At 36.9% G+C, this 25976-nt stretch overlaps 1 protein-coding gene across 1 annotated transcript in view; it reads left to right on the top strand.

Moving 5' to 3' along the window:
* Positions 1-25976, top strand: part of SNX7 (sorting nexin 7) — a 498765-nt gene that overhangs the window by 52340 nt on the left and 420449 nt on the right. The window lies entirely within an intron of this gene.

Consider the following 25976-nt stretch of genomic DNA (forward strand, 5'->3'; position numbering starts at 1 on the left):
CTTTTATTAGATGAGAATCTCAAGCATTTTTATAAGCTGTGGAAAAATGCTGGGAAAGAAGTTGAAGTAGAAAAGAGAGAAGGCATAATTGGTTTAAGTGTGTTTCTGAGGAGGCAGGAGGGACTGGCAGCAGAAGTCAGAGCTCTAGTCGTGAAGGTGGGAGGGACAGCTTGTCCTCTGAGGCGGAAGGAAGGCGGATGGAGGTGTGTGACCCTAACCAAGAGTTCTCTTGTGTGGGAATGGAAAGTTGATGGAAGTCCCCTTTGATGGTGTCAGTTTTCTCAGGGAAGTGGAAGGCAAAGCGATCTACTGAAAATGGAATAGGACTATTGAGGAGTTTGTTTTTTCAATATTTTTGTTGTTGTTGTTCTCTTCTTCCGTTATCCACTCCTTGATCTGGTATTTGCCAGAGTTCACCCTCTCCCTAAATAACCTAGCCTAGTGCTACGTGCAGTTGCCTTCATGGTAGCACATGTCCTATCTTACTGTGATTGTTTATAGAAGCCCCCACCTCCACCAATACACAGTAACCTTAAAGAGAACACCCATGTCTTATTTCCATCCTTGGTCTACAGATGGTCTTTAATCAGTGTTTGCTGAATGAACAAAGGGTTTTTACATTTTAATCTCTTTTCTCTGGTTTACATTAAGGATTTTTATCATTGACATATTTAGAGCAGAAGATAAAATAGAGGGGGGGAGTCAAGTGCACTGTAGAATACCTCACTCTGAAATTTTTACATGAACTCAAAATTATGTCCCTTTAGTTCTCAACAGAACTCCGTGCTTTGCTGTGACCATCTTCTATTGCATAAGCTGAGGAGTCTGTCCAGTAATGTGGATAGTTAAAAGTTGGATGAACTCTACTGTGAGAAAGACCAGAGCCCAGTGATTCTTCCTGTGCAACCGGGCCTATGTGACTCTGCCCAGAGAAGTGAGGCAAGAGGCGCAACACCCCCAACACCTCTACATCGCCTCAACTTGGTGGAGGAGGGCCCAGTTATCTAAATGGCCACTCTATTCCTGACTCACCGAAGCAGCAAAGGGCAGGACACTGCTCTTGCTTTTGCTCAAGCAGGGGTGGTGACCCCTCGCCTCCTGCTTTACCGTTTCTCCTCTCATTTGTCGGAGAAATGTATGGTTGGCACACAGCCTGTGTGGGCTGTTCACTGTGACTCAGCGGTTCTGGGATACAACTGGACGTTATTTATGGGCGTGCAGACCTGGAAAGGAGAGATGCTGGCTGGCTGTGTTGGCTGTGTCAGGCTGTTAGCATACCCTGTGGGGAAGGAAAGGCACTATGGGACAGACTGTGTTCTGTATCCTTAGAGTACTTATTTTAGGTCTTCACAAAAAAGAACTTCACATCTTCTTAGAAAGGAGTGAAGAATACTGGGAGTGGCAGACAACTTGACTCTCTTTATTGCCTCTGATACATGGGTTTTGTATTTCCTTTCTTGATTTGTATTCTACCTTAGTTGAGAAGGCCATAGCCTGCATCTTTAAAAGCATTGTCACTGTTCAGCGGGTGTGCTCCAGGAGGGCTGCCCCAAGGTTGGCGCTTGTTCTGATTTCTTGGTGCCTGTACAGATGTATATTAAAAATATCAGTTCTGGACCAAAAGAATCTGTAGAAGAGGGAAGCTTCACACCCTCTCCTTTAGTATTAGTAATGATTGTCATTTAAGGAGTAGCTATTATGTGACAGGCACTGTCTAGGCATTTTATACACATTTGATTTTTGCAATAATTGAGAAACAGGTGTTATTATCCATATTTAGCTGGTACATACTGAACCTCAGAATGTTTCAGTGCATAAAGAAACAATATTTGAAAGTAACGGTGATTCAAATCCGGTTTGTTTGATTCTACAATCTACTCCTTTGCCTCTTATGAGCCCCATGAGTAGCTTTGGAGAGGAAAAGTAACACTGAAGCGTAGGTAGATAGATGAAAAGGGACTGTTTTCTCTAGAAGTTGCTCCCCTGCCTTTGCATTGATAAATATTTGGGGCAGGACTGAGACAAATGGAGAACAGTAGGTTGATATGCATATTTCTCAGGGCCTCATTGAGCAAGCTGGGCAAGGGGCTCTCTCCTTTTATTTCCCACTTATTCTCCAGTCCAGGTTTGGGGACCCCTAAAATTATGACCAAGGGTATTTCTAAAGTTTCTATGCCTTTGGAATTGTTCTACCAGAAGTTTAATGTCATACAGCGAGAATATAGAAAAGGACTCAGAGAGGCGGTAAAAAAGACTGAAATGGAAAAGGAACAAAAGGCGTTTCACCTCAGCCTTTTTTTTCCTCTTTTTTTTTTTTTTATAGAATTGTCCATTAGCTGCCAAGTATCTCTGAATGTAACAGCTGTGTTCTTCTTGAATATACGCAGAGACATTTAGGAAGCCTATTCTGTTTAAACTGAACGACTCGCTTATAAAAGTGCAGATGCAGGGAAGGGTCTGAGGTTTCATTTAAGTCAATGCACTTACTAGACCCCCAGGCTGATGAGATCAGGAGATCTGGTTTCTATTCTAAAACCACATGCACCACGGCCGGCCATTGTTGCTGTCACTCCCGTTAATTAGGGAGTCAGGCACGTGACTAAGGTACTGGGGCAATAAAGCCATGGACGCTTTATTAGGAGCCAGACTGCCTGGGTTCAATTTCCACAGATATTTTTCTCTAGCTACAGGATCTTGGGCAAGTTCCTGGAGACTCACTGTAGCTAGGTTTCATCACCTGCAAAATGGTATAAAATAATATTTTAAGTGAGCTGATATGTACAGCGTATGTATAACAGCACTTGGCATGTTTATTCGCCCTATGTAAAGATTATTATTTTTATGACACAAAATGGAATGGCACTCTAGAAATGTGCCTTGCTTAACCAAAGTAAAACTCAGGTTCTCCTTTCCCTCCCATACAGAAGAGTTCTAGAAGGAGAATCTCCTGATTGGAAGGAGTTGTGTTGTGTAGTCCATGGATCTAACATTTCACCTTGAGATTCACCTTCCTTTAGCGGTTTCTCCCTGATTGAATAACATCATCTCAGTGGCCTTAGAGGACACTGCTTCCTTGGCAATACTATTCTAAAACCAGTGAGTGGGGCTGGATGAGGTGCTGCTACGTTATGGCCCAAGCTGAGATGAGGCTGCCACCACAGCTTACTAGAGGCCACTGGCGAAAAGAGGTTTGTGAACGCATATTTTCTATTTCTGTGTTGCTCAGATGGTAGCTAGTAGCCACATATGACTAGTGAGCATTTGAAATATGGCTAGTCTGAATGCAAACACGATGTGGGCAAACGGCGTTAATAGTGGTGCCTACTCGGGGTTGTAGGATTAAATCAGATGTGACATATAGAGCACTCAGCTCAGTGTGAGACATCATATATATTCCATAAATGTTAGCTTTTATTTCCATGATTTCCTGTGCATCAATACAGGCAGTGCTCACACTAAAAGAACACTTTGCTGTTTCTTCTCAATCCTTGCTAATGTGTTCTGTGATTTCTTTTTCAACCCAGTGAAACTGTCTCAGATTTTCATGGGAAAAGTATTAAAGTGTCCAAGGCCAGCCCCTGTGCCTGTGTATCAGGCAGCCATGCAAAGACCCAGCACACTTCTGGGTGTTCTCTCCAGGCAGCATAGAAAATTTTAAGTTCCAGCAGCTAGTAAGATTGCTAACTTGGGGAAAGAATTCCTCATCTCTCATTTGGGCAGAGTACATTTTTTCTTCTTTCTAGCATTTCTGATTCTTTGATGGACACAAATGGGAAAGGATTTGGAGCTCCAAAGGGATGTGTGTTAATTCTCTTTATAAGGCTATGATTGATTATTTAATTACACAATTTCACTTTAATTATTTTCATTAAGTATACCTGGCTGACATAAATACACATTGTGGTATATAATGTGTCCCCAGTGTATATAAAATCAGAGCTATTATTCCACTCTGAATTCTGGTGCTAATAAACAAGCTATTCAAGCTTTGCTTGAGTAGTTTACAGCTTTATCCATATACAGTTGGGGGCATATGATTCCTTTTATGTAATGTAATACCCTGTAATATAAGGAGTACCATTAATAAAGTGACAAAATAAAACTTGAATTACCACTTCAGGATGTATTTTATTCAACCAGTAATACGCTTTTGGTCCTTTATAGTTTCTCTCCTTTGAATTCATGGTTTACTGCATTCAAACTGTGATATTAACACGCCAACTAAGCATATCATATTGTGTCATAGAGTCATGGGACAAGGTGTCAAAGGGGAAAAAACAAACATTCAAAAACAAACTGAGAATGTTACCGTGGTGCTTTAAAATACTATATGGCTCTCACAAATAAATTTTTTTTTTTTTAATTTTCTTGAAAAACACTGGCTTTTGTATTTTTTTATTAAAGTTTATTGGGGTGACAATTGTTAGTAAAATTACATAGATTTCAGGTGTACAATTCTATAATACATCATCTATATATATCACATTGTATGTTCACCACACAGAGTCAGTTGTCTTTCCATCACCATGTATTTTATTTACTGACCAAAAGAAACATGTCTGTTTACTAGAAAACATTTTGATATGAATTCTATATTTCAAAAATGGAGCTAAATTATGAAGTTATAAATTAATATTAGCCAAGTTTAGATAATAATGGACTGCACCGATTTTTCTGAGAATACTGAATAAAGTGGTAGGCATTTTTCAAAAAAATCTTTGATTCTCTTTTCTTTGGTTTCACTTGATACTACTAGTTGATTAGTCTGGGGGTAATTCTTATAAAGATAGCATCTGGGGTTTTCTCTGGATAGCTCACTCCTCCCCAAAGCATGAAGGGTTTAGACATTTGATTGTGGGGTCAAGAATATCAGTTACAAAGGTAGGTTTTCCTTCAGGTACAATTAAGCTAAGCACAGATTTCCACAAAGCACAGTCACGTATTCAGAAGATGCTGAAAATCTTAGAAATTGGCTTCTAATTCTAGATAGCAGGAATCCTATATGTTCATACAAGGTACTTGATGAAAAGATTTGAGATTATTCGATATCCAGCAGCAGGAAGAATTACATAAGAATCGTTAGACTTAAGAAGAGGTTCCTTGCAGGAGGACCAGGCATAAGGCATAAACCTAGAAAGTTATTGAAGACCTATAATCCCAGTGTCCAGCATTGTATTTTCCTGCCATTTCTGGTGGATAGATCAAATATGAAAATGTGTCCTCAGTTTTCCCTTTTACTTCTGGCATTTTTTCAAGCCCAGTAAAAAGTAGTGTGCAAGAGCTATACGAGCAAGCATGGCTCAGAGCAAAATATGAATTAGATCATTAATGGGTGTGAAGAAATAAATGAATTATCATAATTTACCTGAGAAACTCAGATTAACATTATGTCAAAAATTAGTGACAGTCGATCTTTCCACATTTTCCAGCATTAATTTTGCACGATTAGAGAGATTTTTATCTATAATGTTGTCAGACTTAAGTATGGATTTTGAAGAAACATGCAAAATGCGATATTGGAAACAAGCTATAAACCATGATTCATTTAATCTTTGGAATTGTGATACATGTTTATTGAGAAAAAGATCTAGTATGAATTTGGTCATGTCACTATCAATCATGGAACTTGTCATTCAAGAAATGGAAATATGCAAGTGTTTAAATCCACATAATAACATTATTCCAACACCTGCAGGCTGAAATAATCAGTAAACTTCTAAAGAAAACAAAAGAGAATATCGATAATTGACCTATAAAATGGCTGACTTCTGTCCCCTTTACTATTCTAACAGTGTTCTGTCACCTCAATTCATTTGTGGTCACATATCTTTAAATTGACTGACTGGGATTGTCATGCAGCTCTAGAATATGCCTTTTTCCCTGAATTACATCAATTGACCCAAGTGAAAAGTCAAACCTACATATTTGTTCTCACTAACACCATATGCCAACTATCCCAAAATAAATTATGTACTTACTGCTATGTAATTCACAGGCTAGCAGATATGGGACACCTTGGCACTAAATTACATTATGTTTTTTATTGTTACACTAGTTCACACTATGAATATTACTCAATATTTCTTCCTTTTAAACATATTCATATAATCAAAATTAAGAGACTCTACAGTTGACCACAGTCCTGCGTGTTTCAGAATACATAACAGATCATATGTGAGTGAGTGTACATAATGCAAATCTCTCTTACATTGAGTTCAAGTGCTGACTTTGATATTTTACCAGTTGATAACCTTGGCCATTGCATTAAGCCTCATCTGTGCTCATTTTTTTTTCATCTGCAAAATGGTTTCAAAGCTGTCCCGCTAGCACGTGGGATGGTTATTCTCATCATATAGGAAAATTAGAAATATATATACAAGGTACAGAGAATCAGACATAAGCCAACACTGTCATTATCCCAATAGAGCAGAGAAGGAAGGAAATGATGCATCTCCTGTTCTAATCTATCACTGATCTCTAGCTTGAAAGAAATTTATAGGTTATAGAATAGTTAATCCTCATGAACAAAACATAAAAGTGCAAAGGTGACACCAAGTTACCACAGTTTATATCTGTGTCATGTGGCATGACTGAATGAAAACGCCCACATTTTCTTAAATCAAGCTATGCCTAACTTAACTCCCTGGGACTTCAGGCTGAGATCAAACTTCCAGAAACATAGGGAAATATTCTCATGTTTCTAAAAAGTAATGTCCCCTTTGTCTGGAGAATAATCATTAGTTCAAAGTTTTCTTGTAGAGGATGCAAATTCCAAAGTGAGTTATAACCAAAGCTGGTCCTGAAAACTGGCTTATCCTCTCAAAAGTTGGAGACATCAGTCTGGAGTGTGCTCTCCAGACTTACACCAGTTCTGACTAGTTCCAGTTTCGGGAAGATGGGGGTAACTCTGAAGAGGGTAAAGCTAGACTGGGGCAGAGGAATTAGGGTAGGCTCCCTAATTTAATGTTATACCCCGAACCCTGCAGAAAACCCTCAACTTCATCTTAAAAAAAAAAAAAAAAGTGCAGTAAATGGGCTGAGATATTTCCAAAAAGTTAGTTAATAAAATGCAAAGAAATTGTATTGATCTTTTATTCTAAAATGAAGAGAATCACTTTTTTTCATTAGCAGGAATAAAGGCACACCCGATATTATTAGACTAAAATAAAATAATTAGTTAGCCAAAAGTAGCCTTTCTTGTAAAAATACTCATATAGCATAGAAGTATAAGACGGTAAATGGTAATTTTTCTGTTCACAAAGCTTATGTTCAGTGACTTTGTTTTTTTCTGCCACATTCAGATATGCAGAGATGAGGGACACATTGACTGAGGTATCATTCCTACTGTGATTGAAGCTATATATTTGGAGGGTAGCTTGTATCCGGTATTTGTTACTTAAATATATAAGACATTCTTTTAAAAATAGATAGAAAACAGCATAGCTGCTTGCCTGCCTCTAGTTGCTGACTTTCACACAAGATTTATGGATGTTGCTTGAGATTGCTGAAATCTCTTATTTCTTACAAGGTCCAAGTTCCGTCATAAATGTAACCTGCGCCACTGCCACCAAAACCAGCTGGCAGTGTGAAGTGCTTTCTCATGTGCTCCTGAAAGGATATTGCAGGTTTTTTGTAAACATGGTCTATATTATACAGTTTAAACAAATGGATGTAAGTATCCTTCACCTTGCAATTAAATGTTCAATGTTGTTTGTTCTGAAATGCTTCTTGCAAAGACTTTGCAGAGTGAAAATAAAGGCAAGAAATTATTTTATTATTATAATTAGGAATTCTGTTTGTGAAGAGCAGAAATCTCAATTAAATACACACACACACACACACACACACACGTATTTGGTGCTCCTGTTACACTCTTCTGGACATGCAGCCAATCTCTCTTTCTTTAAGCGATCATATCAAATATTGGAAATAAACTAGTATACAAATGTCCAGATGATTGCTTTTCAGAATGCCTTTTAAGTTAGCATACATTTGACAGTTGGTCTTGTCTCTCCTGGGACTACTAAGGTCATCTATAGCAATCCTAATGGACTGCGGACTGCTAAGTCCTGGTTCAGCCAGGAAAACCACATTGGCAGGGTGGTGAGGGGGTGAGGTCAGAGAGGAAAGCAGCAGCAGCAGTAGCAGCAGCAGCAGTAGCAGCAGCAGCAGCAGCAGCAGCAGCAGCAGCAGCAACTGGGCAACTGTCCAGAGTTCTGAACCATCTGCCTGTTTTAAAGCAAAGATTTTTTTCTCCTGAACTTGAGACCCTGGTGACACCTGACCAGCTTCTCGCAAGTTCTATTTTATTTCTATTTTTTATACTAGTAAGAAAAATTTTAATGTTTAATTTATCCAGAATAAACAGAGCTGGAATTTACATTTCTCAAGTGATGTGTTCATTTTATTTTCCTTACAGAATTATACTATGCTTGAAACATTTGCATATCCTTTCTCTTACCTGAAATGGGACTGTAGAAAAGGTTAACCTACCCTTCTTATACCATACTTATGACAATCAAGTCTTTGAAATATGCAAATTTGTCTGAGCAGAACTTAGTGTACATTACTTGGTGGTGGTGTCATTTCAGTGATTTGGGGATTTCTTGCTCCAGGAACCACAATTTGGAAAATATATTAATCCAATCCAAAGAATAAATCTAATAATGCTGAGAATCCAAAAGATAGCCCTTCTTGGGCTGGGCTGTCAATAAGAGATGACTTCAGGGCACGCCATTCATCCTATGGTAAAGGAATCTTGCAGAATTCAAATCTCTAATCGATAATGAAATACTCTCACCTTAGTGGTGTTCTGTGACTTTTGGGGCTTCAGCTTTCCTATTTTTAAATGAGATGTTTGGGTTTGATGATATTAATGGTATCTTCAAATTCCAAGTTTCCAGACTTTGTAGTCTAGGCAGCTGAGTTACCATAAGCATCATTTTATATTCCAACCATCATTGGGATATATTCCAACCACCACTCTTTATATTCCAAGCACCACTCGTTGTACTATACTGAAGTTTCCATGAGTATTATATATCTAAAGATATAAATAATAACTGCTGTTTTGCTCTCCTGTGTGGTAAACCGGACAAGAAAGCACACTTCATTTGTTCACAAGAGATGTCAAACTCTCAATAAACCTGTGTGTGTGTGTGTGTGTGTGTGTGTGTGTGTGTGTGTGTAAGAGAGAAACAGAAACAGATTATTCAGGGATATGGGGAAGCATAAATTGGTTTAGGGGAAAATAAGCAAGGAATGATTCAAGAAGGAAACATTAGCTGAATATGAGGAACCATTTCTATGAGGTTTCATAATGTACCAAATTCAGGCCCTTTCCTTTTCAAGTCCATAGATTCCATGCTAGATCGTCTCTCTAAACAGTTGTAAGTATAAGAGTTCCACTTTATTGGTAGAAAGAATAATTCCCAGTGATATTTTGGAGCTGCAATGATAAAATATTCATTTCACTTTTTGTCTTTATGCTTGTGCTTATAACATTACTGTTATATTAATATCGGTGATTGCAAGTGTTTATAATCCTTTAGAAATTCTAGAATTTCTTACGTCACTTGATAGAAACTATTTTTTTTGTTAGAAAATATAAGATTGTTTAAGAAACTAAGTCAGTTTTTGCTTTGTAAGTATATGTGATGTAAGGACAGAATCATAATTAAAGAATGAAAGACATTGTGACATTCTGTAATGGAAAGTTAGATTTCATGAAAAAATCAGGCCAGTAACATCTAAGGAGCACTGTAAATTTGTAGCTTCAGAGCCAGCCACGGTGCTGGGATCTAAAGGGTCAGCTTTTTACTGGGCACCGGCAGAAAGTTGATCTCTGCATTGTACAGACACCCTGAATTCATGGAGTAAGATAAGATTACCATAGGCGTTTCTGAAGCTTTGCCAACTCTTTTAAAATCCTATGTATCTGATATTCACATTTGCATAATGAATTAAATACCTCCAGGAGAGCCGTAAATTAGATGTTTCTATTTCTCTTCTTTCCAACACTGTTCAACTCTGAATCCACATACCTCTGAAACACCCCGTGTCTCTCTGTCCTCCATTCCTGTGAGAACCCATCTCCTTTGGAATCCATATCTCTGATGGAAGAGGTGTAACGTGTTATTTTTTCTTATATCTTCCTACCAAACTCAAAACTGGAAATTCTCTGTTGGCTGTGATTAAATTTGACATTTTATTTTCAAGAGAGCATTTTACTAGTACAAATAACATGTTGGGGTAGATATTTTCTCCTCTCTTGGACCATATAATCCACTATTGAGAGCCTTGTAAAAACAAACAACAAAACAAAACTAAGCTCAAAAAAGCAATATGACTTAGTCCATGGAGGTTATGTATGCATTTACAGCCTCAGCTGTCCACAGTGAATGGTTGGAAATTTTAAACCTCGTCTTAAATATACAGATGTAAATATATAAAAATGATGTGTTCATTCACTTCCTAAATAGAAAACCAAATGTTACTGATATTTTTTTAATGTTTTTCTTCCTGCTTATGCTTTCCAGTCCCAAGTAAGTTCCATAGTTTTGCCAAGATACTAAGACCTAATTCTGGTTCCGTTCTTGGGATCCATGGAATCTTCCTAGAACTTTAACAACTGTGTCCTGTAAGGAGTCAACATGTATAGATCTTTTGTTAAATACATTCTGTTGTAATTTTAATAGGATTGATTACATACACAAGTGGAAGTATATTACCATTCAGATATTGTTTTATTTGTTTTTGTAATGATAATAAAACCATAGGCAGAGATGTTAATTAGGCCATATATGTTTTTCCCTTCTTATAAGTTGTTATATCTTATCTTATGGTCTCATGATTTTTAAAAGAGTTTCCTTTCCATGAAAAAATTTCATTTCAGTTAAATACACATACTCCTGCAAATGAGAAGGCTTCAAAATAAAAATAATAATTTAAATTGATGGATTTCAAATAGCATGACTGACTGATAGCAAGGACATAGAGTAAGTTGAAAGCTAATCATGTGAAAAACTATAGGGAATGAAATCCACAGATTAATTAGAGAGAAACTGTCTGCAGAAGAGGGTAGAAATGATGCTGTGATTGTTTGTAGAGATAATGGGTTGTTGATAGAGAGGAAAAGAAGGTGTCTTCATGTACAGAAAAAAATTTCAGTTAACTGTGGTGACCAGCGGTTAATACAACTGCCTAAAGATTCTTGAAGTTGACAGGTATACATGAAAAATAGAGGGCCAGTTTTGCATCCTGCAGTCATATCTTTAAGCTGTATTTATATGCATTTGTACATATTCATATGCATACCCTCTGTATTCATATACATGAACTAAATGGTTAAACTGTAAAACTTTTAACTGTCTGCCACCAGGGTTGATGTTCCATGATAGTAAACAAGTAATACTAGAGAGTACCTACTTTTATCCCAAGGTAAAAGTCATTTTTTAGTTTATACTTCAATCAGGAATGGATGAAATGAGAGAATCAGATAATGTATGTGGCTAGACATGGTGGCCAGTAGCCAGAGGCAGGGAGTACTCAGATTGGAGAGCTTCAGGGCCAGAAAAACACAATGGCAGCTATTCATGGGTTAGTAAATAGAAAATAATTGTATAATACATTGGGGGAGTCAGACTCAAAAATAAGTGTAGTGGAATAAAGAGGGGTGTTTATCTTGGTAAAGAAAAGCATCCATGGGAGCAGTCATCAAATATTTAAAGAATCATGAAGTTGGAAGTACATTATGTTAATTTTGCTGTAGATTTGATAAAGTTGCGGAGTCTAGTGAAGCAGATCAGTTGGAGGCTCCAGGATTTGCTAACACATAAAACCTGATCATCACCTAAGTAGTAGAGTAGAACTAGAACTAATGGGAAGGAGCAATAGGTAAGAGATTTCTGCTCAGTAAAGCAGGAACTTTCCTGAAGTTTCTGCTGCCCAAAGATGGCTTATGCTACTTCCAGAACTTCATCAGGAGAGAGGTTCAGCTCCGGGTGGAATAATCATAATTGGAAACTGTTGTCAAGCGATGCAAGCCCTCAATCTTGATTAGACCATGGTTACTTAGCTCTTCGCTATCTCATTTTCCTCATCTGCAAAATAGGGTAGTAATAGCACTAACCAAGGTCACAGTTTTAGTGAGAGGTGGAGCTGGGATTTGAATCAAGGCCATCCCACACCTGAGTAGAGCTCTTAACTATTATGAAATACTACTTCTATAAATTAGTAGAAAGAGGTCTTAGAACAGTCCTAGGCACTTAAAAAGTGTTAAAAGTTTTAGCTGTTATTATTATTATTATTATTATTTACTTAAATGATATTTAGAATGTAGTGAGTGCAGTCTGGTTTACTGGCTAAGGTGACAGTGCTGGACTCAAACTTTCAAATATTGGCTCCATCATTTACTAACTGTCAGACTATAACTTCAGTGACTCAGTATCTTCATCTCTAAATGGGGATGATAATAATCCCTGTCTCAAAAGTTGACTGTAATTATTCAGTAAAATAACAATACAAACTCCTTAAGACAATACCTGATACATCATAAGTGCTCAATAAACATCACCTCGTTATATACAAAAGACAGCGCGAAGTGGAAGTAGGGTCTAACACAGAAAAGTCCTCAAAGGTACTTGCAATTTTGTGAGGAAGATAAACATGTACACAGATAATAGAGACTTAATTTGTGTAGTTGTTCTGTTTTTTGAAGGTGATTCTCAGAGTAGATGTCAAGTACGTGCTAAATATGAGAATGCCCACGTTAAGGTTCCCATTTGGAATGTTGGTGTTAAGATGAGAAGCTGCAATCCTGAGACCCTTTGTCTCTTAGGGAGCATGAGGAAAAGAGAGCAGGACAGATGAAAAGAGTGTCTCTGAAATCTGCTCCAATAACATGATTGATGGTCAAACCTTCTGGATATAAGACATTTTATTTTTGTCTTTCCTGTAGGTTCTCATTTGCAAACACATACACTCCTCCCTGCATAAACTAATTCAATAATATCAGTTGTCTCTTACCACATATTTTCATTATGGAATACTCAAATAAGAAGTTTCACAAGATACTAACGTCAAAGATTGAGAGGTAATCAATATGTTAAACAATTAATATCTAACATTCAGCAAAAGATGCATAATTTCACTAGTGGAAAATGTTAGCTATAAATAGTCAGTAGACTGTTGCCAGGAAATGCCCCTTGGCATGTGGAATAATCAAGTAAAATTCTTGAAAGATGAATTACTTTTTTGATTTGCATAACTTGGGTTCAATACATTTACACAATATTTGCATTGGAAACATATCTAAAGCCAACCAATGGAAAGAATACATGATTTTACCAACATGCTTATACATTAATAACATTACTTGGCAATCTGATGTTTCAAGACCCAGGGTGAATTACTTATTAAAAACCCATATACAGCTATCTGTCTTTCTCTTTCTTTCTGTATGAGCCATAATGGCTCTGATTGTTTTCAAAATTATATTTGGACAGGATATGACCGTTACATGAGACCTCTCAAACCAATATCATTTCCCTCACTCATAAAATACATTATACTGCTGTGTGCATTGAGCCAAATCATTAATGAAGGAAGCATAACCTAACCTTTATGCCTCTGATTTGACCAGCAGTTACACTGTAGCAAGCTAACATCTTGGAAATTGTTTAAAAAGTGAAGCTAACATGATTATGAATATTTATGGTAGATTCACTTATTTCTTGAAAATCCATCCAGCCATCTGAACCGTTTTATTATTCTTAACTCTTTTCTAAGAGGTTTAACTTTGAGATAGAAAAACAATAACTGAGTCTTACATTATTTGTGAAATCAAATAACTGCATGCCTGGAGTGTATCCCTTCTCTGTATTTATTTAAACATGCAATAAGTACGTAAAATCTTTGACATGTGCAAATTAGGAAGTTGATTGACACAATCCTTGCCCTTTTCAGCTTTCAAAAATATTTGGAAGACAACCCTTGACTTGCTTTTACTGTCTTAAAGGACTGCTGAATTTCAGTTTAGAAGCTGAAACCAACACTTACTAGCAAACTGATTTGTCTATACGTATTATTTGGATTTTCTGGACAAGGTAAATCTGGACATCTGAATTTATCAATGACTAGAATTTTTGCCTAGACACATAATGAATTCATATTTCACATTAGAAAGAATAAATGACCCTGTGTTATAGGTTAGCTATAAATATTTCTATTTAATTATTATTTTTTACCATTTATAATGTTAATTCTGCCTCACGGGTATGATTGAATGATTGTAACCTGTTTTTTAGGTAGTGTCTCCGGTTTGGAAGTTGGAAATATGAATGGATTTAATTTAGAAGTTGCAAACAAGTGTGGCGGGGCTTGGCACAGGGCCTTTGGTAGCGATGTAGGAAGACACCCAGTAAGCTGGCAGCAGCCTGAGGTGTGGCCTGCAGATGTATTTATTGGGTTTACACAATCTTTTTTTTTTTTAAGCTCCTTAAAAAGGGTAGGAGTAGGCAGGATTCCATCTCAGGTTCATTAGAGTATCTTCCTCTCTTTATTGTTTCCACTCATTTATGATACCTGGTTGGTTGCCATTTGACTTGGCTATCCTTGGTTTAAATAGTGATCAGAAAACAAAGGAATGTTGAAGGAAATTAATAATCTCAAAGCATTCCAAGATATGTGATTGTTGATACTCTGTTCAGAAAACAAGGGCAGCAGTGCCACAGATGCTTTGATGGTGAGAAAATTACCCTGCTTCACTAAGAAGGGTATATTTCATAGCGATCTCTACAACCTTATTCTTGAAAATTCACTATTTCGGATATCTAATGTAATCCTGGATGACTTAAGCCTTGGTGTTTGTCATTTTGCCAGTTATCACTGTATCCTACATATGTCATCCTTTGTAATTGAGATTGCTTTAAAGTATACAAATGTGTGCTTCGTAACACAATAGTCATTTTCAGTGTTCTTACCAGTGTTTCCAAATTGGATCCTGATTTTCAGGGCCCGCTGACAAAACACTCAAGCATCCATCATACAAAATTATAAAATTTAGATTCTATCTAAGGTGATTCACTCATGGACAAATAACACATGAGTGCAGTCCGCTCTTCTGCTGGATGAATTCCTGCAATTCTAAAGCCAAGATTCATTATGAGTAAGGAAACAGGCCTGTTCTAAACAGTGATTCAGTCCTAAGAGATGTCTGTGTGATGGTTCCGGCTGTGACCCTTATCTTCGGAGCAGACATAAGCATCATTGTCCCCTAACTATTTTTGGAAGGAAGCTGCTTCCTCCTAACTAGGAAGTAAAAAAGAAAGAACAGGTAGACTGATTCCCCTTTTGTCATCTTCGCCAGTATTCCTTTTTACTAAAGAATACCCTTCATTCATTTAAACAGGGTATCCTGACAGAACATAAAATGAGGTTGTGTGTAAATGATCTTCTGGGCTAGTACCACTCACTCAGGTCATTGATATGCATGGAGTCAATAAGAATGTTGTAAGAGTTGTTTTTGTGCAGAAGTTTTTTGGGGAGTCAGAGTCTAGAGAATTGTACAAGATAGAGTGATTTTCTTCCCCTTCTGGACCCAGGATCTGGAGCTGAGACCTTAGCTGTCAGTCAAATATGAAGCATCCGTTGGCACCATTGGAATGAGGAATGAAGATAACTCAGTGTGTTTAGAACTATTAAAGTATTGAAGGTTTTCTTGTTTTTTGTTTTGTTTTTTAAAGTGTTGGGAAGCATTTGGTAAAAATGTTGCAGAAAAGTTTTTCATAGATAATACCAGAGACTCCGTCATTGCCAAGGTGACTCCTTAGGACAGGAATGCCATATGTAAGGAACATCAAGAGGATTGGTGCCATTAGCATTCATGAACTATCCCCAGACCCACAGAAATTTCTGGGATGGTGGCTAAATTGGGGATTATGAATGAACCCATTTGGTGCTGTTAATGTAATCTCCTGTGGATCCACCAGGGTGGGGAAGTCCCAGAACATTTAAGTTATGCTTGTGGCTAATAATAATGCAAAGCTTCCATTAGTCACTTCGTTTGTCTGTGACATGAAATCACATGGCACTGCATAATGATAAAGTAAACTGCAAAAAGTGCATTCAAGTGATTCTGAGTTGGCCTGTAACTGGGAAAACGTTGAGTGGAAAGCTGAAAACTTGCCAATGCTCATCTATGGTTTATAGATAAGCCATTAGTCTTGGCTAGGTATATCACTTCCTACATTATCGTGCATGCAAAATGTGAACTCCCAAGACCTGGGAGGTGTTTATCATCCAGAAGAGATACGCCTTTAAGGAAAGTCTGGATAAGGTCATTGTCTCAGAAACAGATATGGGCTTGGGAGGTTGCTACTCATTTAAGAAACAGTGGGTTGGAGGCATAGAACCTTATTGGATTAATTAAAAGCCAATTAGTGCCCTCTCCCATATAAGCCAGAAAGTAACCGACAACTAACCTACTAAATTCTTTTGCAAATGATTGCAATTCTGCAAGCTTGGAATGGAGAATTTCAATAGCTAAGATTGTTTCAGTGGAAATGTAATTGGGTCATATCACATAAAGATAACCACTGACATGGAAACTGACATGGAAAACCAGCTTCTATACAAAATTGGAAAATGGGATAACTATATTGATTATTTCAGGGAAAATAGAGAAAGAAAAGCTGTAAATCAAATCAAGGAAAGCCTGTCTTATGTCAAGATTAAGCCAGAAACTGAAAACTCAGATATAAATTAAACTGATTTTTCTGTGAGCCCTTAGGAGAAGAGACCCAGCTTGGGGTTTTAAAGAACAATTGAGCTAAACTGCTTCCTTTTTTTTTTTTTCTGTAAAGGATTATTAAAATAATAAATTTGGACATCAACTGTGTTGTCTTTGGTCAAATATCTGATAAATTTTCTTATGATATCACTGCAGATTAGATGCAGACTATAGATGTGTACAGCTTCCTGGATTTTCAGTTGGTTTAACAGTGAGACTGTGAATCAACAACAGGGTTAATATAGAGGGAGATCATAGTGATGTGTCATCAAGCTCTCTCCCCAAGGTATCAAGATAGGGCACTGTCTAAGGAGTATGCCAGTTACCATGGTGATAAGAGAATTTACTGATCACACTTCATCAGGGCTCATTGACCAGTGCAGCTCACTGATTGTTTGGTCCACAGGGGCCTGAGGAAGCAACTCTGTCTATTAATCCACAAGCAATGGGAACAGCATTGTCTGAAGAAAATGACTCAAGTAGTAGCCAACATATCCAACATAGATATTCTACACAAACACACACATACACACACACACACACACACACACACACACACACACCCCAGGAAAAAAAGCAAGTCTTTAGAGGGAAATGATGAATCAATTTCAGATAGCCAGTAAGACTTTTGAAATTCTAAAATAGGGAAAGACACCCATAACCTTAGCTGTTCCAGAAAGAGGGACTCCTAATTGTTAAATCTCAGATCAAAAAGTCCAGTCAGTAATTGGAAATAGCTTGAGAGATCCCACAGGACAAATATTTTCATTATGAATCTTTCAGGAAATTAGAAATGCTACAACTGAAAATAGCTGATCAGGGAAAGATAAAGGTGACTCCAATAATTGTGCCTGTTTGGAACTAATTAAGGGGGTGGAACTTTGGACAAAGAAACTTAAAAGGTGGACACGAAAGAGAAGATGTGAGCCTTGTAAGGATTTGAAAATTAGAAGTGCTTGGACAGAATTTTTTTTTTTCAATTTCTTAGGGAGGCAAGGCTATTTTAGTTATCAATCATCAAAAGAAGATACATTAAAATGATGGACGTTTTCAAAGAGTGGGAACTTCATCCAATTAGATTCAGTTTTAAGTTAGCAGGTTGCAAAAACTAGCCAAATTTTATTTGTGATTGCATAAAGCAGGGTTGGGTTTGATATTTTTTTCCAAATAAGTTTAAGGGTTCTGACCCTTCTATGGAAGAGCTGCTGTAGGAGCACAGACAAATCGTCAATGGGCAGCTTCTGCAAATGGCTAAGGATCACTGAAGATGCTCCTCAGAGTCCAAGACCTGGAGCACCCGAGAGAAGCAGGTCAGGACAAAGGGCTTTAACCTTAGAAAAGGTAAAGAGCTACAGAAAAATCAGACTTCTCTTATGAGGGCAGGAGCTGATTGACTGCCTTGTTCTCCAGTGTATTCCCATCACCTAGCACAATGCCTGCAAATAAATAGGCATTCAATAAATTCCAGGATTCAATACATTTAGTAAATGTCAAATTTCAATGATAGGGTGGGGGGAAGGACAGGTAGATGGATAGAGAGATGATAGGTAGATAGATAGATGATAGATAGATTGATTTTGTTCTGATGGACCGAAATGCAGAAGGTAACTATTAATAGAAGCATTTTGTACCTATGTATCACCACTGTGCTATGCGACTTGTTTTATATATAATATCTTTTTTTTAATCTTCTTGGCAAAACTTAGTTTGTTATTATTCCCACTTCACAGGGCCTACTGAGGCTCAGAGAAATTACAACTTATCCCAAGGTCATACTGCAAGTAAGTAGTGGTGTTACGATTTCACACCATAACTTTTGGACTGCAAAGATACATGCTCTTGCCATTACACCAAGTTTTTAGAAGAGCTCAGTGATTTCAAAATAGATAAGATTCCCTCAAAAGGAGATAGCTCTCTGTCTCTAGAAGTTATAGTGTCTTTAGTTTTGGAAGGAAACTTAGAGATGGATTTCTCCGATTCTTTCATGCTGTGGATGAGGAATTGAAGCCAAGAGAAGCATGGAGGTGTGCCCAAATGCCACAGGCAAAGGCAGCATAAAGCTGTACTTCCTCTTGCATAAACCCCAACACCCTTGTGATTGTTTAACAAGTGTCTATCTGTCACACCAAGTAATTTTTATCATGAAGTCAGGCTCCTTAACTGTCTTATTTATTTAATATCCCAGGCCTAGCACCTCTAACAGGATTTCAGTAAATATTGAATGAATGAATGAATGAATGAATGAATGAATGAATGAAACCAGAACTTGATCCCAGGTTTTCTAAGCTGAAGTGTTTAAACAGAGGGATTGTGATAATTTATCAGTGACGTTCAGTGTTAGCAGTGAGTTGTGCCAGATAGTCACTATGGTCCCTTCCAGTGCTGGCATCTCTAAAACTTAATTAGCTCATGAGTTCTCATCCCTCTTCCTGCGGCATCCTATCTAGATTTCTATTTTAGCATTTGTCATGTTGCACTGAAAAAAATCTGTTTACATCGCTGTATTTCCCACCAGATTAAAATTACCTGAGAGTTTGTACTGGCTGCATCCTTAGAATAGTTTCCAGCACTTAATGTGAGGCCTCGTACCTCACAAGTACTCAAGAAATCTTCATTGACCTGAATTGCGATAAATTCAACTAGGATACTTAAAACATATTCAGGCATCTATACTATTGCTTCCCGTGTTAGGTACTTCTGGATGAGGATTTCTTTGTGGGAAGGTGTTTACGGAATTGATTGGCTTTCCAACTAGTTTTTATTTGAATAGAGTTAGCAAGAAAGGGAGATCAAGCATTAAAAAGAAATCTGTGATCCCCTTGGCTTGCCTGACACAAGGCTTTTCACAAACCCAGGTCTCCCTTTGAATTCAGTGTGAATTCTACGTTGATAGAAAGATCCAGTGCTCAGGATTGGCTTCATTAGGCAGTTGGACTTTAACAAAGGCAGCAGGAGATCAGGAAGAATCTTTTAAGCATAGGCACAGAAAGACATAGATGAATTCTCCTTTAAATAAAAACTGAGTCAGATTTTAGAATGAAATTCTGTAGTGCTGTCAAACTGTTTGAAACTGGAGTTGGCAGTTGTCCTTTCAAACTGTTATTTCAGAGCACGTGTCCCAGAAAGGACAGCTAAGAATGCTTGTCATATTTGAACTCTTTCCAGAGCCATTCAGCAGGATACTGGCAGTCCACTTTCCGTGTTAATTATTTCTGCCCTGATTGCCTGGCAACACATAACATGGGAAGTATCATATTTTGCTATTTGTGAATGCTTCCAGCTAAATGCGGCAAGAATATGGAATCCAAAGTCAGCTGGAGATGAAACTTAATAAGTTAGGTGTTTTTTGATTGAAAATTTATTACAGATAAAGTAGTTTGTAATCGCATGATTGTGTTAACCATGATTTCAGAGAGTTTGAGGGTGTCAGAGTGAGTCCATTGATAGAACACTGATCCATTTTAGTGGCCACCAGACCATTCATAGAAAGTGTGGACTTCACAGAAAGTGTGGACTTGCTGTAAACCCGCATTATTTTATCTTTCTAGAATTTCCTTCTTTTTTTCTTCTTTTTTAGCATTGTTGGAATCTAGAATTGAGTTCAGATGTAGGAAGCTAAGAATCAAGTGGGATGGGCAAAGATGTCATCGCTGCAACAATAGCAACAGTGAAAATTGCTGTAAAAAGGAAAGTAATGAGGGTTTGGATCAGTGAGTGAATCAGGCACAGTAGGAACTTCTCACCGCACCACTATGAGAAAGCTCTGCTGGTGGCCGGGGTTATATTGAAACCTGCTATGTAGAACTGAAAACAGTATTTCCACTCATGGCATTGGAAAACAATGACAGGTTTCTGAGTTATTTCCACAACATCAATATTAAAAAAAAAAAAAAAAAAAGTGATTCTCTGAAACTTTTTTCTTCTTGTGTTCATGAAAGCCACTCGGGTGACAACTTCAAAGATGGCAGCGTTACATTCTGTGCTGCCAGGTAATGTGAGACGATGATTCAATGGAAATCAATTCCAAAAATGAATGGTAAAAAGCAATTATTAAGGTGTTTAGAGATACTTTTTTATTAATGAAGTACTGAGTTGTAAGTGCTTAGCTACCAACCCATTCTTTAAGCATTTTTGTATGAAGATTAAGATCATTCTTCAAAGTTTTTTCCCCCATAATTATTAGTAAGTAATTCATTCATTTATTCAAATTATTACATTGTTACTTTCTCAGTTAAAATAGGTAAAAAACAAACAAAACAGTAAAAATCCATGAATGTTCTTGGAGCACGTGCACTCAGTTCCACACATAAAAATTCCTGCAAATATTATACCAAATAAGAGATACGAGTATGGACTAAAAGGCAAGGGCAGGATAACTCCCTGCAGACCTGCTGCTATTTCCATTAGGCCTACTTTCTAGGAGAATTAGCCGAAGGCCAAAAAGAGGTACAAGAACACTGCTCACATGATTATTGTAAAGATTCAAATAAGTGAGAAAGCCCAAGTTTCCTTAGGTGGGCTTGGGTTAAAAATAGGATGATTTTGATAATAGCCATGTTTCGCTGCCTCTTTCTCTCTTTTAGTGCCCTAGCTGCCAATACCTAGCCCCCCCGCCCCCCCCCCCCCCTTTTCTCACTTTCCAGGGAAGTCCTGCTCTTTGGCAACTCCTCCTATGTGCTGGTGCGCCAGCATAGTCACTTCCATCATTTATGGCTGCATCTGTTTCTTATCACTGTAAACAGGATCATCCCACTTGGTATTCGTTTCCTGTTCTGCCGTCTCCTCTTCATTTGCCACCCTACCCAACGTGGGCTGATGTTCTTGCTGATCCACAACAATGCCACAGCTATTCCAAAGTCCTTAAAGTGACAAAATTTAGAGGTGTTTGGTGGCAACTGGAGGTGAATGCGGATAACACCTTTTTGTGTAATACTCAGGCAGTGGAGCGGTGCTGCTTCCACGCTGGTGTCTTATAGGTTTCCTAGAGGGGGAGGGGAAGCTCTTTTAATATTTAAACTTAAACTCTTTCCGGAGAATTCAGACACAAGTTCTTGGAGGTTGACCTTTAAGACAAAGCCATGTGAAAAAATATTAACAAATATGTTGAAATCAATTTCTCCTCCACCCTTAGACCAAGTTTGTCTGTCTAACTTTTTTTTCTTTACCATGGGAGAAATTCTCCCAATGAGTCTTCTCAATACCTAGTCTTCTGAATACCTCATGCCAATAAATGTCTGGAAGGATAGCCTCATTCCACATGACAAGACAATTTTAAAATATTTTAATCCCAACAGTAGCTACAAGATAGAAAAGAGCTGACAATTGTGTGGAGGTCAAATTCATCCTGACGTTCGTGTTTCTATGTCCTGCCAGCTAATTGTCTTTTATGTTATTAAATGGTTGGGGGAAAAAATCAAAAGGAGAATATGTTGTGATGTGAGAAATTCAAATTCCGTGTCCATCAATAAAGTTTTATTGGAGCACAGCCACATCCATTTGTTTACAAATTGCCTGTGGCTGGCTTTCACAGGACAATGGCAGAGTTGAGTAATTGAGCCACCATATGGGCTGCCAACCTTAAATTTTACCATCTGATGCTTTAGGGGAAAAGCTTACTAATTCTGACATAAAGATAGAACCATTGCTTTAGGTATAGATCTGTATATCAGAGCTTGGTTTTAGAAAGTGCTCAATAAACATTAGATTCAGTATCCCTTCCTAACACATTATGGTGCAGTGATTCTTAGTCTTTTCCCTTCCTTTCCCTCCCTCCCTCCGTCCCTCCGTCCCTCTCTCCCTTGTTCCTTCCCTCTCTCCCTCCCTTCCATCTTTCCTTCACCTGCATTAGCTCTTACTATTACTCATGAATGTTTAACTCATTCCCTAATTTTTAGTGTATGACAAAGAAGTGATTTTAAAATATTTTATGTCAGATTAGCATTTTTTAAAGGTTCCATTATACAGTACATTTTGTTGCACTTCAATAATAGTCAAAACATATAAAAACATTTTTATTTTTTTCTCAAATGTCAAACATGGTTGTTTCATTTACTTTAGATAAATTGTGCTGGGAAAAGCATGACTTATGGACAAATACATTTTAAATATTGGTTTGAGGACAAAAAGTATATTAAAATGTATATGGCAATTTAACTGTGTATTTATGCTATTAAACATAGGCAGAGATTGCTTTTATGAGGTGATGTTTGGTGTTCTTGCTTTTTGTAATTTCATTATTGTGTGTATATATATATATATATATATATATATATTATTACAATATATATTTTCAAATATTTTTAATATTTATATGATTTACTTTTGTTATTTAATGTTTGTTTTCTGAATAATGAAATATAAAGGTTTCAGGTTTCTGTTTCCAACCACTTTAACAAAAACAGCACATTACGTATGTGTATAATCTTTCTTATAAAGGAAAAGGCAAAATGAAAGATCACAATTATTTTTCACTTTTTGATTTTGGTTTTAAAGTAATAGACATGATATTATAAAATAATTTTATTTAGATGAATGAACTTCATTGACCAAAAACATCTTGAAGACAAGGATGTATCATCTGCATTTTCACATTTTAGGGACTAGCAAAACAAGTACTTTGTGGGTGAACTGATTCAGGAGTGGATGAATGACAGAGCTATCTGTAACTTTGTATGCCACTCGCGTAATCACCCAGCACAAATATCTTCACCATCTCATCCATGAGATGTCTTAGTTTTCTCCATCCTCACTCAACACATAGCTTTCGGGCCCTTTCAGTGCTCTGACTTTTCCTACAGGAAGATATTGCTTCCTGTGTATGAAAATCACATCTGACATTGAATGTTGCCACCGTCCTAAAGCAGGGAAAATATGCTCCATCCATTTTTTTGAAAGGACAGCATGAGTTTACAAGGCAGAATAAGCATGTGCTGTTTGTTTTCTATAGCAATGGTCTTCAAACATTTTGAGTGTGTACTTTATTCATACATTATTTAAAAACACTTCTTGATAGATGATAGCTAGATAGATAGATATAGATTGAGGAGGATGGAATCATAGAATAGACGGATTTGACTAAATAAATTTAGATAAGTATATGAATAAATAACCTTTAATTTTGGTAATTCTTTTAAATGCATTTTCTCAAGATAACTAGTTTATATAAATACAGAAAAGATTTTTACATATACTTCCCATATTATTTCAAGAAATTGTGAACATCTGTTGTAGAAGACAATGTAAACGATAAATCACTTTAAAATGTAGTAAATCACAATGTGCTGAAAGTTAACAAATGTTGGGCTACTTGGCATATTTTATGTGATATGAGGTTGATGACATCTGGCCCTAGTGTGGATCTCAGAATCGAGGTGTATAATAAAAATTATTTAATAGAGTCTTTGATATATTTTATATAAAAAAATAAAAATTCTAATACACAGTACTATTTTACATTCCATTGAGTTGTCTTGCATATCCCCTGGGTAAGAGAAGCTCATTTTTGGTTATTATTATTTTGTTGTTCCTCTAGAGGTGTGGTCTTTCAGTTTATTACATTTCTTCTTTCTTCTGATGTAATGGTTCCTGAAGACAAATATTAATGAACTTTAGTGTGGTCCCTTTAAAATTTTCTGCCTGCTCTGTCACCTAGCACTAATCATGGATATGTTGACGCTCCTTCCAAAATAATGTCCTTCCTTATTTAGACCATGGCCTGGAAGGCTAAAGAAGGGCAGTCATTCCTCAACAACTCAGCAGCCTAATTGTGCATTTCAGTGGGTGTATCCTCTAGTTCTCTTTGGAGGTAGCAGGCCCTCCTGCAGCTAAAACACATTTAACCTTACTGTGTGTCTACTTACTCAAGCATTGCTGGCATTCTCATTAGTTTTGAAGATGGGAGCTCATTGTAAGACGCTGGAAAAACTAGTAGTATTTCGGGAGTATCCTTGGAGGGCTGAAACCAGTTAGCAGGTAGGAGATAGGGGTAGATAGTTGAAGATAGTTGGTAAGATTTGTCCCATCTACTATCTTTTAGCTATTTTGTGAATGTTTAGTCATAAATGGGCAATATGGAGAGGGGAAATTGTGTGTCACACTTTTGAAGGGGTGCTTTGATTCCGAGGTTGATATGAAATTCTACATTCAAACACTGCTCTACATAGAGGTGAAAATATCAACTAATGAGAGTCTTACTAATATGCCAAAAATGCTTTAGAATCATTAGGATGATTATTTAAATTGAGAAGATTTAGAAAATACCATTAGAATCATTCTCTTGGTGTAAGGTATTCATTACACAGAGTTAGATAGAAAGATAAACCTTTTTTAGAAGAAAAACTAATTTATTTAAAAATATTTTTTGGTACTTTGGCTCTGATTATAAAAAGAACCAAATCCCAGAACTTCTCAATTCACAAATTAAGTATTGAGCAATGACCGTGTATTTAGAATTGTACTTAAGTGTAGTGTGGAAACAAAAGACATTAAAGGAGGTCACAAAACCTATTCTATTTTAGTTGAGTTGATCCTGACAGAGAACACTGTCCTCCCTACAGAAATCTTGCTGTCCTTTTTATACTTTGGGGTATCCATGTGAAAATTTGGAATGACAGCTTCATTACAGGTGTTAAGATTTAGTTCAGATATGCTAATAAGATCTAAGTCAGAGGCCTTTTCTGGTAAGGGGATGACTCAAGTGTCATAACTAGAGAATATAATTGCATTCATGATAATACATTGAATAAATTCTGCCTGGTAAACACTGACTGAGTCTTATTAAGACAAAGTAATAAGATTTTGTGCTAACAAATACCATTTTCTCAAGTATGAATTTGCTTCTACAAGATCAAAATCTTGCTACTGAGAAGAGTTGCCAGTGACATGCTTAAAAGACCTATTTTAACAGGAAAAGTTACAAAGCCAAGTAAGTTTAATTGCGTGTCACCTCTTGGTTTTGACAAAATATAATGACACAAGTTGCTAGTAAACTTAATTATGTAGATTTATTTTAGCTTAACAAAATATATGCTATATAAAGTAAGTTGCCAGCTATGAGCCAAGTTTTAACTTCACATTCTTTTTTTTAACAGTGAAAATGCTCATGAAAGAATAATTTAAATTAATGAACTTTACCAGTGTAATTGTTGTTAAAAGCAGTTTTATACTGGAAAAATACCTTTTCTGTGGC

This window comes from Rhinolophus sinicus, chromosome 7, assembly GCF_057876585.1.
Source record: "Rhinolophus sinicus isolate RSI-liver-muscle chromosome 7, RSI-T2T, whole genome shotgun sequence".
NCBI lineage: Eukaryota > Metazoa > Chordata > Mammalia > Chiroptera > Rhinolophidae > Rhinolophus > Rhinolophus sinicus.